This window comes from Eleutherodactylus coqui, unplaced genomic scaffold, assembly GCF_035609145.1.
Source record: "Eleutherodactylus coqui strain aEleCoq1 unplaced genomic scaffold, aEleCoq1.hap1 HAP1_SCAFFOLD_138, whole genome shotgun sequence".
Lineage (NCBI taxonomy): Eukaryota > Metazoa > Chordata > Amphibia > Anura > Eleutherodactylidae > Eleutherodactylus > Eleutherodactylus coqui.
In genome coordinates, this window is record NW_027102256.1 from 288882 (window position 1) to 302500 (window position 13619).

The window sequence follows — 13619 nt, forward strand, 5'->3', positions numbered from 1 at the left end:
CGGTTCCAGGAGGGCGGAAGGAGCGGGCCTGTTTCCCCTGATAGCGCCGACGGCGGTAAAATAAGGCCTCGCAAAACGTCAGCACGAACACCTTGTCGGGGTATAAGGGAACGAGCGGTGTGCGGTCTTTGACAAAGTGACAGTGTGTCTCAAAAAAAGCACCCCCGGCAGATGTGCGCGGACGGGGCTGGCTGGTGACGGAGAGCGGGCTGTTGGCAGCGGTGTGCCGGCTGCAGGGGTGGCCCGGGGCGGCTGCGGAGGGCCCCCTGAGAGCACCTACCAGTAGTTGCTCAACACCCTGGCTGAGCCTCCGATGTCCCCGGGCAGGACCCCAGGAGGCCGGGCACAGACCGCCGGTTGCCCCCCCCATTGCCGTTTGATGAAGCTTGCACGGTCAGAAAAGTTTCAAAGTCCCAACGGGGAGAGAGTGCTGACGGTGAGGGGGTGCTGGCTGCTCCAGGGGCCGGGAGGGAAGCCCTGGAGGTGGGCCTGGGGGTGTGGAGGGGCCCCCTGAGAGCACCTACCAGCAGTTGCTGAAGACCCTGCCTGAGCCTCCGATATCCCCGGGCAGGACCCCAGGAGGCCGGGCACAGACCGCAGCCTGCCCCCTTGCCGTTTGATGAAGCTTGCACGGTCAGAAAAGTTTCAAAGTCCCGACGGGGAGAGAGTGTTGACGGCGAGGGGGTGCTGGCTGCTCCAGGGGCCGGGGGGGGGAACCCCTGGAGGCTGGGCACGGACCGCGGCAGCCCCCCTTGCAGTAGAACAAAGTTTGAGGAGACAAGTCATGAAAATGACAAAGTCCAAACTGCTCCAGGCGCCGGCCAGGGGGGCGGACCCGGCTGGCCTGGCCGGCGGGTGCTGCGGCTGCCGGGGCTGAGCCGAGTGTCGATGCATCTCCTGAGAACCGGGAAGGGGACAGACCAGTAGCTCCAGGCCGAGCTGGAGTTCCAGGAGGTCGGCCTGACTCTGGAGGTTTTCCCCCTGGCTTTTCCCCATAGGCCAAAACGGGGGGAGGCAAAAAAGCACCCCCAGCAGATGTATGCAGAGGGGCTGGGGGGTGATGGAGAGCGGGCTGTTGGCAGCTGTGTGGTGGCTGCAGGGGTGGCCCTGGGCGGCTGAAGAGGGCCCCCTGAGTGCACCTACCAGCAGTAGCTCAAGACCCTGCCTGAGCCTCCGATGTCCCCGGGCAGGACCCCAGGAGGCCGGGCACAGACCGCAGCCTGCCCCCTTGCCGTTTGATGAAGCTTGCACGGTCAGAAAAAGTTTCAAAGTCCCAACGGGGAGAGAGTGTTGACGGCGAGGGGGCGCTGGCTGCTCCAGGGGCCCGGGGCAGCCCCTGGAGGCTGGGCACGGACCGCGGCCGCCCCCCTTGCAGTCGAACAAAGTTTGAGGAGACAAGTCATGAAAATGACAAAGTCCAAACGCTCCAGGCGTGCCGGCCAGGGGTGCGGACCCGGCCGGCCGGGCCGGCGGGGGCTGCGGCTGCCGGGGCTGAGCCGAGTGTCAATGCATGTCCTGAGAACCGGGAAGGGGACAGACCGGTGGCTCTGGGCCGAGCTGGAGTTCCAGGATGTCGGCCTGACTCTGGAGGTTTTCCCCCTGGCTTTTCCCCATAGGCCAAAATGGGGGAAGTCAAAAAAGCACCTCCAGCAGATGTATGCAGAGGGGCTGGCGGGTGACGGAGAGTGGTCTGTTGGCAGCAGTGTGCTGGCTGCATAGGTGTGCATGGGCGTCTGCGTAGGGCCCCCTGAGTGCACCTGCCAGTGGTGGCTGAAAACCCAGGCTGAGCCTCCGATGTGCCCGGGCAGGACCCCAGGAGGCCGGGCACAGACCGCAGCCTGCCCCCTTGCCGTTTGATGAAGCTTGCACGGTCAGAAAAGTTTCAAAGTCCCAACGGGGAGAGAGTGCTGACGGTGAGGGGGGTGCCGGCAGCTCCAGGGGCCGGGGGCAACCCCTGGAGGCTGGGCACGGACTGCGGCAGCCCCCCTGGCAGTCGAACAAGGTTTGAGGAGACAAGTCATGAAAATGACAAAGTCCAAACGCTCCAGGCGTGCCGGCCAGGGGAGCGGACCCGGCCGGCCGGGGCGGCGGGAGCTGCAGCTGCCGGGGCGGAGCCGAGTGTCAACGCAGGTGGTGAGAACCGGTATGAGGGTAATCCTGGTCGCTCCGGGCCGAGCCACGGTTCCAGGAGGGCGGAAGGAGCGCGCCTGTTTCACCTGATAGCGCCGACGGCGGTAAAATAAGGCCTCGCAAAACGTCACCACGAACACCTTGTCGGGGTATAAGGGAACGAGCGGTGTGTGGTCCTTGACAAAGTGACAGTATTTCTCAAAAAAGCACCCCCGGCAGATGTGCGCGGACGGGGCTGGCTGGTGATGGAGAGCGGGCTGTTGGCAGCAGTGCGCTGGCTGCAGGGGTGGCCCAGGGCGGCTGCGGAGGGCCCCCAAAGCGCACCTACCGGTGGTGGCTGAAAACCCAGGCTGAGCCTCCGATGTGCCCCGGGCAGGAACCCAGGAGGCCGGGCACAGACCACAGCTTGCCCCCTTGCCGTCCGATGAAGCTTGCACGGTCAGAAAAAGTTTCAAAGTCCCCACGGAGAGAGAGTGTTGAGGGCGAGGGGGAGCTGGCTGCTCCAGGGGCCGGGGGCAACCCCTGGAGGCTGGGCACACCCCCTTGCAGTCGAACAAAGTTCGAGGAGACAAGTCATGAAAATGACAAAGTCCAAACGCTCCAGGCGCCGGCCAGGGGGGCGGACCCGGCTGGCCGGGCTGGCGGGGGCTGCGGCTGCCGGGGCTGAGCCGAGTGTCGATGCATGTCCTGAGAACCGGGAAGGGGACAAACCAGTAGCTCCAGGCCGAGCTGGAGTTCCAGGAGGTCGGCCTGACTCTGGAGGTTTTCCCCCTGGCTTTTCCCATTGGCCAAAATGGGGGAAGTCAAAAAAGCACCCCCGGCAGATGTATGCAGAGGGGCTGGCTGGTGATGGGGAGCGGGCTGTTGGCAGCGGTGTGCTGGCTGCAGAGGTGTGCATGGGCGGCTGCGGAGGGCCCCCCGAGTGCACCTGCCCGTGGTGGCTGAAAACCCAGGCTGAGCCTCCGATGTGCCCGGGCAGGACCCCAGGAGGCCGGGCACAGAACGCCGGTTGCCCCCTTGCCGTTTGATGAAGCTTGCACGGTCAGAAAAGTTTCAAAGTCCCAACGGGGAGAGAGTGCTGACGGTGAGGGGGGTGCTGGCTGCTCCAGGGGCCGGGAGGGAGGCCCTGGAGGTGGGCCTGGGGGTGTGGCGGGGCCCCCTGAGAGCACCTACCAGCAGTTGCTCAAGACCCTGCCTGAGCCTCCGGTGTTGCAGGGCAGGACACCCATTGGCGGGGAAAAGCAGGTGGCAGCCCCTGCTGAAGTCCTTGGCAGAGATGAGTCTTTGAAAAAAATGACAAAGTCCAAACTGCTCCAGGCGCCGGTCAGGGGGGCGGACCCGGCTGGCCGGGCCGACGGGAGCTGCGGCGGCTGGGGAAGAGCCGAGTGTCAAGGCATGTCCTGAGAACCGGGAAGGGGGCAAACCAGTAGCTCCAGGCCGGGCTAGGGTTCCAGGAGGTCGGCCTGACTCTGGAGGTTTTCCCCCTGGCTTTTCCCCATAGGCCAACATGGGGGAAGTCAAAAAAGCACCCCCGGCAGATGTATGCAGAGGGGCTGGGGGGTGACGGGGAGCGGGCTGTTGGCAGCAGTGTGCTGGCTGCAGAGGGCCCCCGAGGTGCTGCACCTACCAGTAGTTGCTCAAGACCCCCCATGACCCTCCGGTGTTGCAGGTCAGGACACCCATTGGCGGGGAACAGCAGGTGGCAGCCCCTGCTGAAGTCGTTGGCAGGGATGAGTCTTTGAAAAAACGACAAAGTCCAAACGCTCCAGGCGTGCCGGCCAGGGTGGCGGACCCGGCTGGCTGGGCCGGCGGGAGCTGCGGCTGCCGGGGCTGAGCCGAGTGTCGATGTATGTCGTGAGAACCGGTATGAGGGTAATCCTGGTCGCTCCGGGCCGAGGCACGGTTCCAGGAGGGCGGAAGGAGCGGGCCCGTTTCCCCTGATAGCGCCGACGGCGGTAAATTAGGGCCTCGCAAAACGTCAGGACGAACACCTTTTTTGCATATAAGGGAACGAGCGGTGTGCGGTCCTTGACAAAGTGACTATTTCTCAATGTGCTGAGGAGTGGGGACCGCTCAAAGTCAAAGCACCGCGGCCGCCCCTCTGCCACCTCCCTGGGAGCAGAGTCATCGAGCGCGAGTGTCCCCACTCCGCCTGTCCAGGCCGCGGGGCCGACAGGCTGGCTGGCTGCCCGGGCAGACCCCGCTCTCCGAGCGGCCGGGCCCCAACGTTCGAGAGGTGTAGGAAGCCACCTTGGGGGTGCTGCGGAGGCCCCCCTGACACCGCCTCCAAGCCCTTGCTGAGAGCCCTGTCCTAGCTGCCTGCGCGGGCAGGCGGGACCCCCCAGTAGGCCGTGCACAGCCCGCGGCAGCCACTGCTGAAGCCCAGGGCAGTTGGCAGAGATGAGTCTTTGAGGAAAAACGACAAAGTCCAAACGCTCCAGGCGCCGGCCAGGGGTGCGGACCCGGCTGGACGGGCCGGCGGGAGCTGCGGCGGCTTGGGAAGAGCCGAGTGTCAATGCATGTCCTGAGAACCGGAAAGGGGACAAACTAGTAGCTCCAGGCCGGGATGGAGTTCCAGGAGGTGGGCCTGACTCCGGAGGTTTTCCCCTTGGCATTTTCCCATTGGCCACAATGGGGGAAGTCAAAAAAGCACCCCCAGCAGATGTATGCAGAGGGGCTGGCTGGTGATGGGGAGCGGGCTGTTGGCAGCGGTGTGCTGGCTGCAGAGGTGTGCATGGGCGGCTGCGGAGGGCCCCCCGAGTGCACCTGCCCGTGGTGGCTGAAAACCCAGGCTGAGCCTCCGATGTGCCCGGGCAGGACCCCAGGAGGCCGGGCACAGAACGCCGGTTGCCCCCTTGCCGTTTGATGAAGCTTGCACGGTCAGAAAAGTTTCAAAGTCCCAACGGGGAGAGAGTGCTGACGGTGAGGGGGGTGCTGGCTGCTCCAGGGGCCGGGAGGGAGGCCCTGGAGGTGGGCCTGGGGGTGTGGCGGGGCCCCCTGAGAGCACCTACCAGCAGTTGCTCAAGACCCTGCCTGAGCCTCCGGTGTTGCAGGGCAGGACACCCATTGGCGGGGAAAAGCAGGTGGCAGCCCCTGCTGAAGTCCTTGGCAGAGATGAGTCTTTGAAAAAAATGACAAAGTCCAAACTGCTCCAGGCGCCGGTCAGGGGGGCGGACCCGGCTGGCCGGGCCGACGGGAGCTGCGGCGGCTGGGGAAGAGCCGAGTGTCAAGGCATGTCCTGAGAACCGGGAAGGGGGCAAACCAGTAGCTCCAGGCCGGGCTAGGGTTCCAGGAGGTCGGCCTGACTCTGGAGGTTTTCCCCCTGGCTTTTCCCCATAGGCCAACATGGGGGAAGTCAAAAAAGCACCCCCGGCAGATGTATGCAGAGGGGCTGGGGGGTGACGGGGAGCGGGCTGTTGGCAGCAGTGTGCTGGCTGCAGAGGGCCCCCGAGGTGCTGCACCTACCAGTAGTTGCTCAAGACCCCCCATGACCCTCCGGTGTTGCAGGTCAGGACACCCATTGGCGGGGAACAGCAGGTGGCAGCCCCTGCTGAAGTCGTTGGCAGGGATGAGTCTTTGAAAAAACGACAAAGTCCAAACGCTCCAGGCGTGCCGGCCAGGGTGGCGGACCCGGCTGGCTGGGCCGGCGGGAGCTGCGGCTGCCGGGGCTGAGCCGAGTGTCGATGTATGTCGTGAGAACCGGTATGAGGGTAATCCTGGTCGCTCCGGGCCGAGGCACGGTTCCAGGAGGGCGGAAGGAGCGGGCCCGTTTCCCCTGATAGCGCCGACGGCGGTAAATTAGGGCCTCGCAAAACGTCAGGACGAACACCTTTTTTGCATATAAGGGAACGAGCGGTGTGCGGTCCTTGACAAAGTGACTATTTCTCAATGTGCTGAGGAGTGGGGACCGCTCAAAGTCAAAGCACCGCGGCCGCCCCTCTGCCACCTCCCTGGGAGCAGAGTCATCGAGCGCGAGTGTCCCCACTCCGCCTGTCCAGGCCGCGGGGCCAACAGGCTGGCTGGCTGCCCGGGCAGACCCCGCTCTCCGAGCGGCCGGGCGCCACGTTCGAGAGGTGTACGAAGCCACCTTGGGGGGCTGCGGAGGCCGCCCTGAGAGCGCATCCAAGCCCCTGCTGAGAACCCTGTCCTAGCTGCCTGCGAGGGCAGGCGGGACCCCACCAGGAGGCCGTGCACAGCCCGCGGCAGCCACTGCTGAAGCCCACGGCAGTTGGCAGAGATGGGTCTTTGAGAAAAAATGACAAAGTCCAAACGCCTCCAGGCGCCGGCCAGGGGGACGGACCCGGCTGGCCGGGCCGGCGGGAGCTGCGGCGGCTGGGGCTGAGCCGAGTGTCAATGCATGTCCTGAGAACCGGGAAGGGGACAAACCAGTAGCTCCAGGCCGGGCTAGAGTTCCAGGAGGTCGGCCTGGCTCTGGAGGTTTTCCCCTTGGCATTTTCCCATTGGCCAAAATGGGGGAAGTCAAAAAAGCACCCCCGCCAGATGTATGCAGAAGGGGCTGGCTGGTGATGGGGAGCGGGCTGTTGGCAGCAGTGTGCTGGCTGCAGGGGTGGCCCGGGGCGGCTGGGGAGGGCCCCCGAGGTGCACCTACCAGCAGTAGCTCAAGACCCTGCCTGAGCCTCCGGTGTTGCAGGGCAGGACACCCAGGAGGCGGGGAACAGCCCGCGGCAGCCCCCGCTGAAGTCCATGGCATTTGCCAGAGGCGAGTCTTGGAGGAAAAACGACAAAGTCCAGACGCTCCAGGCGTGCCGGCCAGGGGGGGGTGGACCCGGCTGGCCGGGCCGGCGGGTGCTGCGGCTGCCGGGGCTGAGCCGAGTGTTGATGCATGTCGTGAGAACCGGGAAGGGGACAAACCGGTGGCTCCAGGCCGAGCTGGAGTTCCAGGAGGTCGGCCTGACTCTGGACGTTTTCCCCCTGGCTTTTCCCCATAGGCCAAAATGGGGGGAGGCAAAAAAGCACCCCCGGCAGATGTATGCAGAAGGGGCTGGGGGGTGATGGAGAGCGGGCTGTTGGCAGCAGTGTGCCTGTGCCTCCGGTGTTGCAGGGCAGGACACCCAGGAGGCGGGGAACAGCCCGCGGCAGCCCCCGCTGAAGTCCATGGCATTTGCCAGAGGAGAGTGTTGGATGAAAAAACGACAAAGTCCAAACGCTCCGGGCGCCGGCCAGGGGGACGGACCCGGCTGGTCGGGCCGGCGGGAGCTGCGGCTGCCGGGGCTGAGCCGAGTGTCGATGCATGTCGTGAGAACCGGTATGAGGGTAATCCTGGGCCCTCGGGGCCGAGGCACGGTTCCAGGAAGGCGGAAGGAGCGGGCCCGCTTCCCCTGATAGCGCCGACGGCGGTAAAATAAGGCCTCGCAAAACGTCAGGACGAACACCTTTTTTGCATATAAGGGAACGAGCGGTGTGCGGTCTTTGACAAAGTGACTATTTCTCAATGTGCGGAGTGGGGACCGCTCAAAGTCAAAGCACCGCGGCCGCCCCTCTGCCACCTCCCTGGGAGCAGAGTCATCGAGCGCGAGGGTCCCCACTCCGCCTGTGCAGGCCGCGGGGCCAACAGGCTGGCTGGCTGCCCGGGCGACCCCCCTCCGAGATGCCGGGCCGGGGCAGACTGTGCAAACGCGCGCGGGCGTGTTTTCTTCCCCTGGGGTGGAGCCCTTCCACCCCACGCCGTCCGAGGCCCGTTGGCCTCGGGCGGCCTGCCTCCGAGAGTGGGAGAGAGACGGAGGACGGTGGCCCGCGGCGGCGCGAGGCGTCCCCGTTGTTCCGCCACGACTGCCAGCCGGTCGATCCTGCCGGTAGCCTGGGCTTGTCTCCGCTCCGCCTGTCCAGGCCGCGGGGCCCACAGGCGGCTTGCCTGGGAAGACCCCGCTCTCCGAGCGGCCGGGCGCCACGTTCAAGAGGTGTACGAAGCCACCTGTGGGGGGTCTGCGGAGGACCCACCGGAGAGCGCTGATAACCCTGTCCTAGCTGCCTGCGCGGGCAGGCGGGACCCCCAAGAGGCCGGGCACAGCCCGCGGCAGCCCCCGCCGAAGTCCACGGCAGTTGGCAGAGACGAGTCTCGGAGAGAAAACGACAAAGTCCAGACGCTCCAGGCGCCGGCCAGGGGTGCGGACCCGGCTGGCCGGGCCGGCGGGAGCTGCGGCTGCCGGGGCTGAGCCGAGTGTCGACGCATGTCGTGAGAACCGGTATGAGGGTAATCCTGGGCCCTCGGGGCCGAGCTACGGTTCCATGAAGGCGGAAGGAGCGGGCCTGTTTCCCCTGATAGCGCCGACGACGGTAAAATAAGGGCTCGCAAAACGTCAGGACGAACACCTTTTTTGCATATAAGGGAACGAGCGGTGTGCGGTCTTTGACAAAGTGACTATTTCTCAGAGTGCTGGAGTGGGGACCGCTCAAAGTCAAAGCACCGCGGCCGCCCCTCTGCCACCTCCCTGGGAGCAGAGTCATAGAGCGCAAGTGTCCCCACTCCGCCTGTGCAGGCCGCGGGGCCAACAGGCTGGCTGGCTGGCTGCCCGGGCGACCCCCCTCCGAGATGCCGGGCTGAGGCGTAGGCAGCCGCCTCCATCACCACCACCCAAGGCGAGAGAGTGGGTCAACGGGAGAGCCGTCGCGGCCGGGGGACCCTCGCCGCGCCCATGTCCGGGGAAGGACCACAAGGGCCCTGCTCCCCGGCGCCCCGGCGAGCGGGTTCACCCTCGGCGCGTACGGCTCTCGAGGATGGGGAAGGGACGCGCGTGGGCGTCCCTCCCGTCCCCCGCGGAAGAAGGCGAGCGACTCTGCGCGTCGGGACACCCCGCGGAGCCCCCTGCGGGGGGAGTACTCCGGGGGAGAAGCGTGGCGCAGGGGGTGCAGCCCTTTCCCAGGCCACCGTGCGACGGCGTCGGTGGGGCCGACGCCGAGAGAGAGAACGATCCGGGCTCTCCCGCCTCAGGGCGGCCGAGAGCGGGGCACGGGCCCCACGTTTGGTGACGGTTTTCCCGAAAGCGAAGGACCCCCGCCTGTCCCCTCGGGCTCCGGCCGATGCGGGCGGTCCAGGGCGGGGATAGGGGACGGCGGCCTGCGGACGACGCGCTTTATCCCCAGAAGGAGCGAGGCATGAGGGGGTGTTCCACCCCCGCCGGCCGGTCTCGCTCCTTCTCCGGGCTACGCCTCGGCGGAGTAAAGACCCCCGGGTCAACGCTCCCGCGTCCGGGTGCCGCCGCGCGTCCCCTTCCCGCGGGGGGTGGATCCCTTCCACCCCTGGCCGTTCGAGGCCCGTGCGCCTCGGGCGGCCTCCCTTCCGAGAGAGGGAGAGAGAGACGGAGGACGGTGGTCCGCGACGGCGCGAGACGTCCAAGTTGTGTTCCCCACGGCGGCTACCCGGTCGATCCCGCCCGGTGGCCTAGGCTTTTCCCCACTCTGCCTGTCCTGGCCGCGGGGCCGACAGGCTGTCTGCCCGGGTAGACCCCGCTCTCCGAGCGGCCGGGCCCCAACCTTCAAGAGGTGTACGAAGCCACCTCGGGGTGGAGCCCTTCCACCCCTGGCCGTCCGAGGCCCGTGCGCCTCGGGCGGCCCCCCTTCCCGAGAGAGGGAGAGAGACGGAGGACGGTGGTCCGCGACGGCGCGAGGCGTCCAACTTGTGTTCCCCCACGGCGGCTATCCGGTCGATCCCGCCCGGTAGCCTAGGCTTTCCCCCACTCTGCCTGTCCAGGCCGCGGGGCCGACAGGCTGTCTGCCCGGGTAGACCCCGTTCTCACTGAGCGGCCGGGCCCCAACGTTCAAGAGGTGTACGAAGCCACCTCGGGGTGGAGCCCTTCCACCCCTGGCCGTCCGAGGCCCGTGCGCCTCGGGCGGCCCCCCTTCCCGAGAGAGGGAGAGAGACGGAGGACGGTGGTCCGCGACGGCGCGAGGCGTCCAACTTGTGTTCCCCCACGGCGGCTATCCGGTCGATCCCGCCCGGTAGCCTAGGCTTTTCCCCACTCTGCCTGTCCAGGCCGCGGGGCCGACAGGCTGTCTGCCCGGGTAGACCCCGTTCTCACTGAGCGGCCGGGCCCCAACGTTCAAGAGGTGTACGAAGCCACCTCGGGGTGGAGCCCTTCCACCCCTGGCCGTCCGAGGCCCGTGCGCCTCGGGCGGCCCCCCCTTCCCGAGAGAGGGAGAGAGACGGAGGACGGTGGTCCGCGACGGCGCGAGGCGTCCAACTTGTGTTCCCCCACGGCGGCTATCCGGTCGATCCCGCCCGGTAGCCTAGGCTTTTCCCCACTCTGCCTGTCCAGGCCGCGGGGCCGACAGGCTGTCTGCCCGGGTAGACCCCGTTCTCACTGAGCGGCCGGGCCCCAACGTTCAAGAGGTGTACGAAGCCACCTCGGGGTGGAGCCCTTCCACCCCTGGCCGTCCGAGGCCCGTGCGCCTCGGGCGGCCCCCCTTCCCGAGAGAGGGAGAGAGACGGAGGACGGTGGTCCGCGACGGCGCGAGGCGTCCAACTTGTGTTCCCCCACGGCGGCTATCCGGTCGATCCCGCCCGGTAGCCTAGGCTTTTCCCCACTCTGCCTGTCCAGGCCGCGGGGCCGACAGGCTGTCTGCCCGGGTAGACCCTGTTCTCACTGAGCGGCCGGGCCCCAACGTTCAAGAGGTGTACGAAGCCACCTCGGGGTGGAGCCCTTCCACCCCTGGCCGTCCGAGGCCCGTGCGCCTCGGGCGGCCCCCCCTTCCCGAGAGACGGAGGACGGTGGTCCGCGACGGCGCGAGGCGTCCAACTTGTGTTCCCCCACGGCGGCTTCCCGGTCGATCCCGCCCGCCGGTAGCCTAGGCTTTTCCCCGCTCCGCCTGTCCAGGCCGCGGGGCCGACAGGCTGTCTGCCCGGGTAGACCCCGCTCTCCGAGCGGCCGGGCGCCACGTTCAAGAGGTGTACGAAGCCACCTTTGGGGGGGCTGCGGTGCCCCCCGCCCCGAGAGTGCCTCCCAGGCCGAGGGAGCCCGGCGGTCGAGTGTCGTAGGAAAGCGCGTGCCACGGCTGTGTCGGTCACAGGGGCCAGAGGTAGTTTGGGCAACGGCTTAGATCCGTATGAAGCTCATCCTTTCCGGCCTGTTCTGGCGGCGGCTAGGCGCGCGCGCGCGAATGGCACGACGCCCCTGGTTCCAGCGAGGCGACGGCGCCCCGCACCCCACTCTCTGGGCCGAGCAGAGCCCCCGAGCGCAAGGTTCCCCGCTCCGCCTGTCCAGGCCGCGGGGCCAGCAGGCTGTGTGCCCGGGTAGACCCCGCTCTCCGAGCGGCCGGGCCCCAACGTTCAAGTGGTGTACGAAGCCACCTCGAGGTGGAGCCCTTCCACCCCTGGCCGTCCGAGGCCCGCCGGTAGCCTTGGCTTGTCCCCACTCCGCCTGTCCAGGCCGCGGGGCCGACAGGCTGTCTGCCCGGGTAGACCCCGCTCTCCGAGCGGCCGGGCCCCAACGTTCAAGAGGTGTACGAAGCCACCTCGGGGGGCTGCGGTGCCCCCCGCCCCGAGAGAGCCTCCCAGGCCGAGGGGAGCCAGGCGGTCGAGTGTCGTAGGAAAGCGCGTGCGCGGCTGTGTCGGTCACACGAGCCAGAGTTAGTTTGGGCAACGGCTTAGATCCGTATGCAGCTCAACCTTTCCGGCCTGTCCTGGCGGCGGCTAGGCGCGTGCGAACGTCACAACGCCCCTGGTTCCAGCGAGGCGACGGCGCCCCGCACCCAACTCTCCGGGCCGAGCAGAGCCCCCGAGCGCAAGAGTACCCGCTCCGCATGCCCAGGCCGCGGGGCCGACAGGCTGTCTGCCCGCGTAGACCCCGCTCTCACCGAGCGGCCGGGCGCCACGTTCAAGAGGTGTACGAAGCCACCTTAAGGGGGCTGCGGTGGCCCCCTGCCCCGAGAGTGCCTCCCAGGCCGAGGGAGCCCGGCGGTCGAGTGTCGTGGGAAAGCGCGCGCGCGCGCGGCTGTGTCACACGGGCCAGAGTTAGTTTGGGCAACGGCTTAGATCCGTATGCAGCTCAACCTTTCCGGCCTGTTCTGGCGGCGGCTAGGCGCGCGCGCACGTCACGACGCCCCTGGTTCCAGCGAGGCGACGGCGCCCCGCCACCCCACTCTCCGGGCCGAGCAGAGCGTCCGCTCTCGCTCCTTGGAGCAGAGCCCCCGAGCGCAAGAGTCCCCGCTCCCGCCTGTCCAGGCCGCGGGGCCGACAGGCTGTCTGCCCGGGTAGACACCGCTCTCCGAGCGGCCGGGCCGCAACGTTCAAGAGGTGTACGAAGCCACCTTGGGGGGCTGCGGAGCCCCCCCTCCCCATGAGAGCGCCTCACAGGCTTTGCTGATAACCCCGTCCTAGCTGCCTGCGCGGGCAGGCGGGACCCCCAGGAGGCCGCGCACAGCCCGCGGCAGCCACCGCTGAAGTCCACAGCAGTTGGCAGATAGGAGTCTTGGAGAAAAAAACAACAAAGTGCAAACGCTCCAGGCGCAGATCAGGGGTGCGTACCTGGCTGGCCGGGCCGGCGGGAGCTGCGGCTGCTGGAGTTGCACCGAGTGTCGATGCATGTCGTGAGAACCGGTATGAGGTTGAACCTGGGCCCTCGGGGCCGAGGCGCGGTTCCAGGGAGACGGAAGGAGCGGGCGTGTTTCCCCTGATAGCGCCGACGACGGTAAAATAAGGCCTCGCAAAACGTCAGGACGAACACCTTCTTTGCATATAAGGGAACGAGCGGTGTGCGGTCTCTGACCAAGTGAGCATTTCTCAAACTCGAAGCACCCGCGGCGGCCTCCCCTCTGCCGCCACCCCGCACCCTCCTGGGGCAGAGCCACCGAGAGCAAGAGTCCCCCCCGCACTCCGCCTGCGCAGGCCGCGGGGCCAGCAGGCTGGCCGGCTTGCCCGCCCGGGCGACCCCCCTCCGAGACGCCGGGCGGAGGCCTTCCCACGCGAGAGAGTGGGTCGACGTGAGAGCCGACGCGGCCAGGGGACCCTCGCCGCGCCCCTGTCCGGGGCAGGACCTCAAGGGCCGAGCACCCCTACCGAGCCCCGGACGAACTCCGGCGAGCAGGTCCACACGCCGGCGTACGGCTCTCGGCGACGGGGAAGGGGACGCGCGGGCGCCCCTCCCGTCCCCCGAGCCAGAGTCCCGCCCTTGGCCCCCTCCGCGGGGTCACAAGGACGGGCGACCCCCTTCGGTCTACCCTCCCGCCGGGAGGTTGGCTTCGCACAGACGGTCCGAGGCGGAAGAAGGCGAGCGACCCTGCCGCCGCGACACCTCGCGGAGCCCCCTGCGGGGGGAGCACTCCGGGGGACGCGTGGCTCAGGGATGCAGCCCTTTCCCAGGCACCGTGCGATGGCGTCGGGGGTCGACGCCGAGCGACAACGACCCGAGCTCTCCCGCCTCAGGGCGGCCGAGAGCGCGGCGCGGCCCCCTTTGTTTCGCGTGACGGTTTTCCCGAGCGCGAAGGACCCCCGCCTGTCCCCTCGGGCTTCGGCCGAGGCGGGCGGTCCGGAGCGG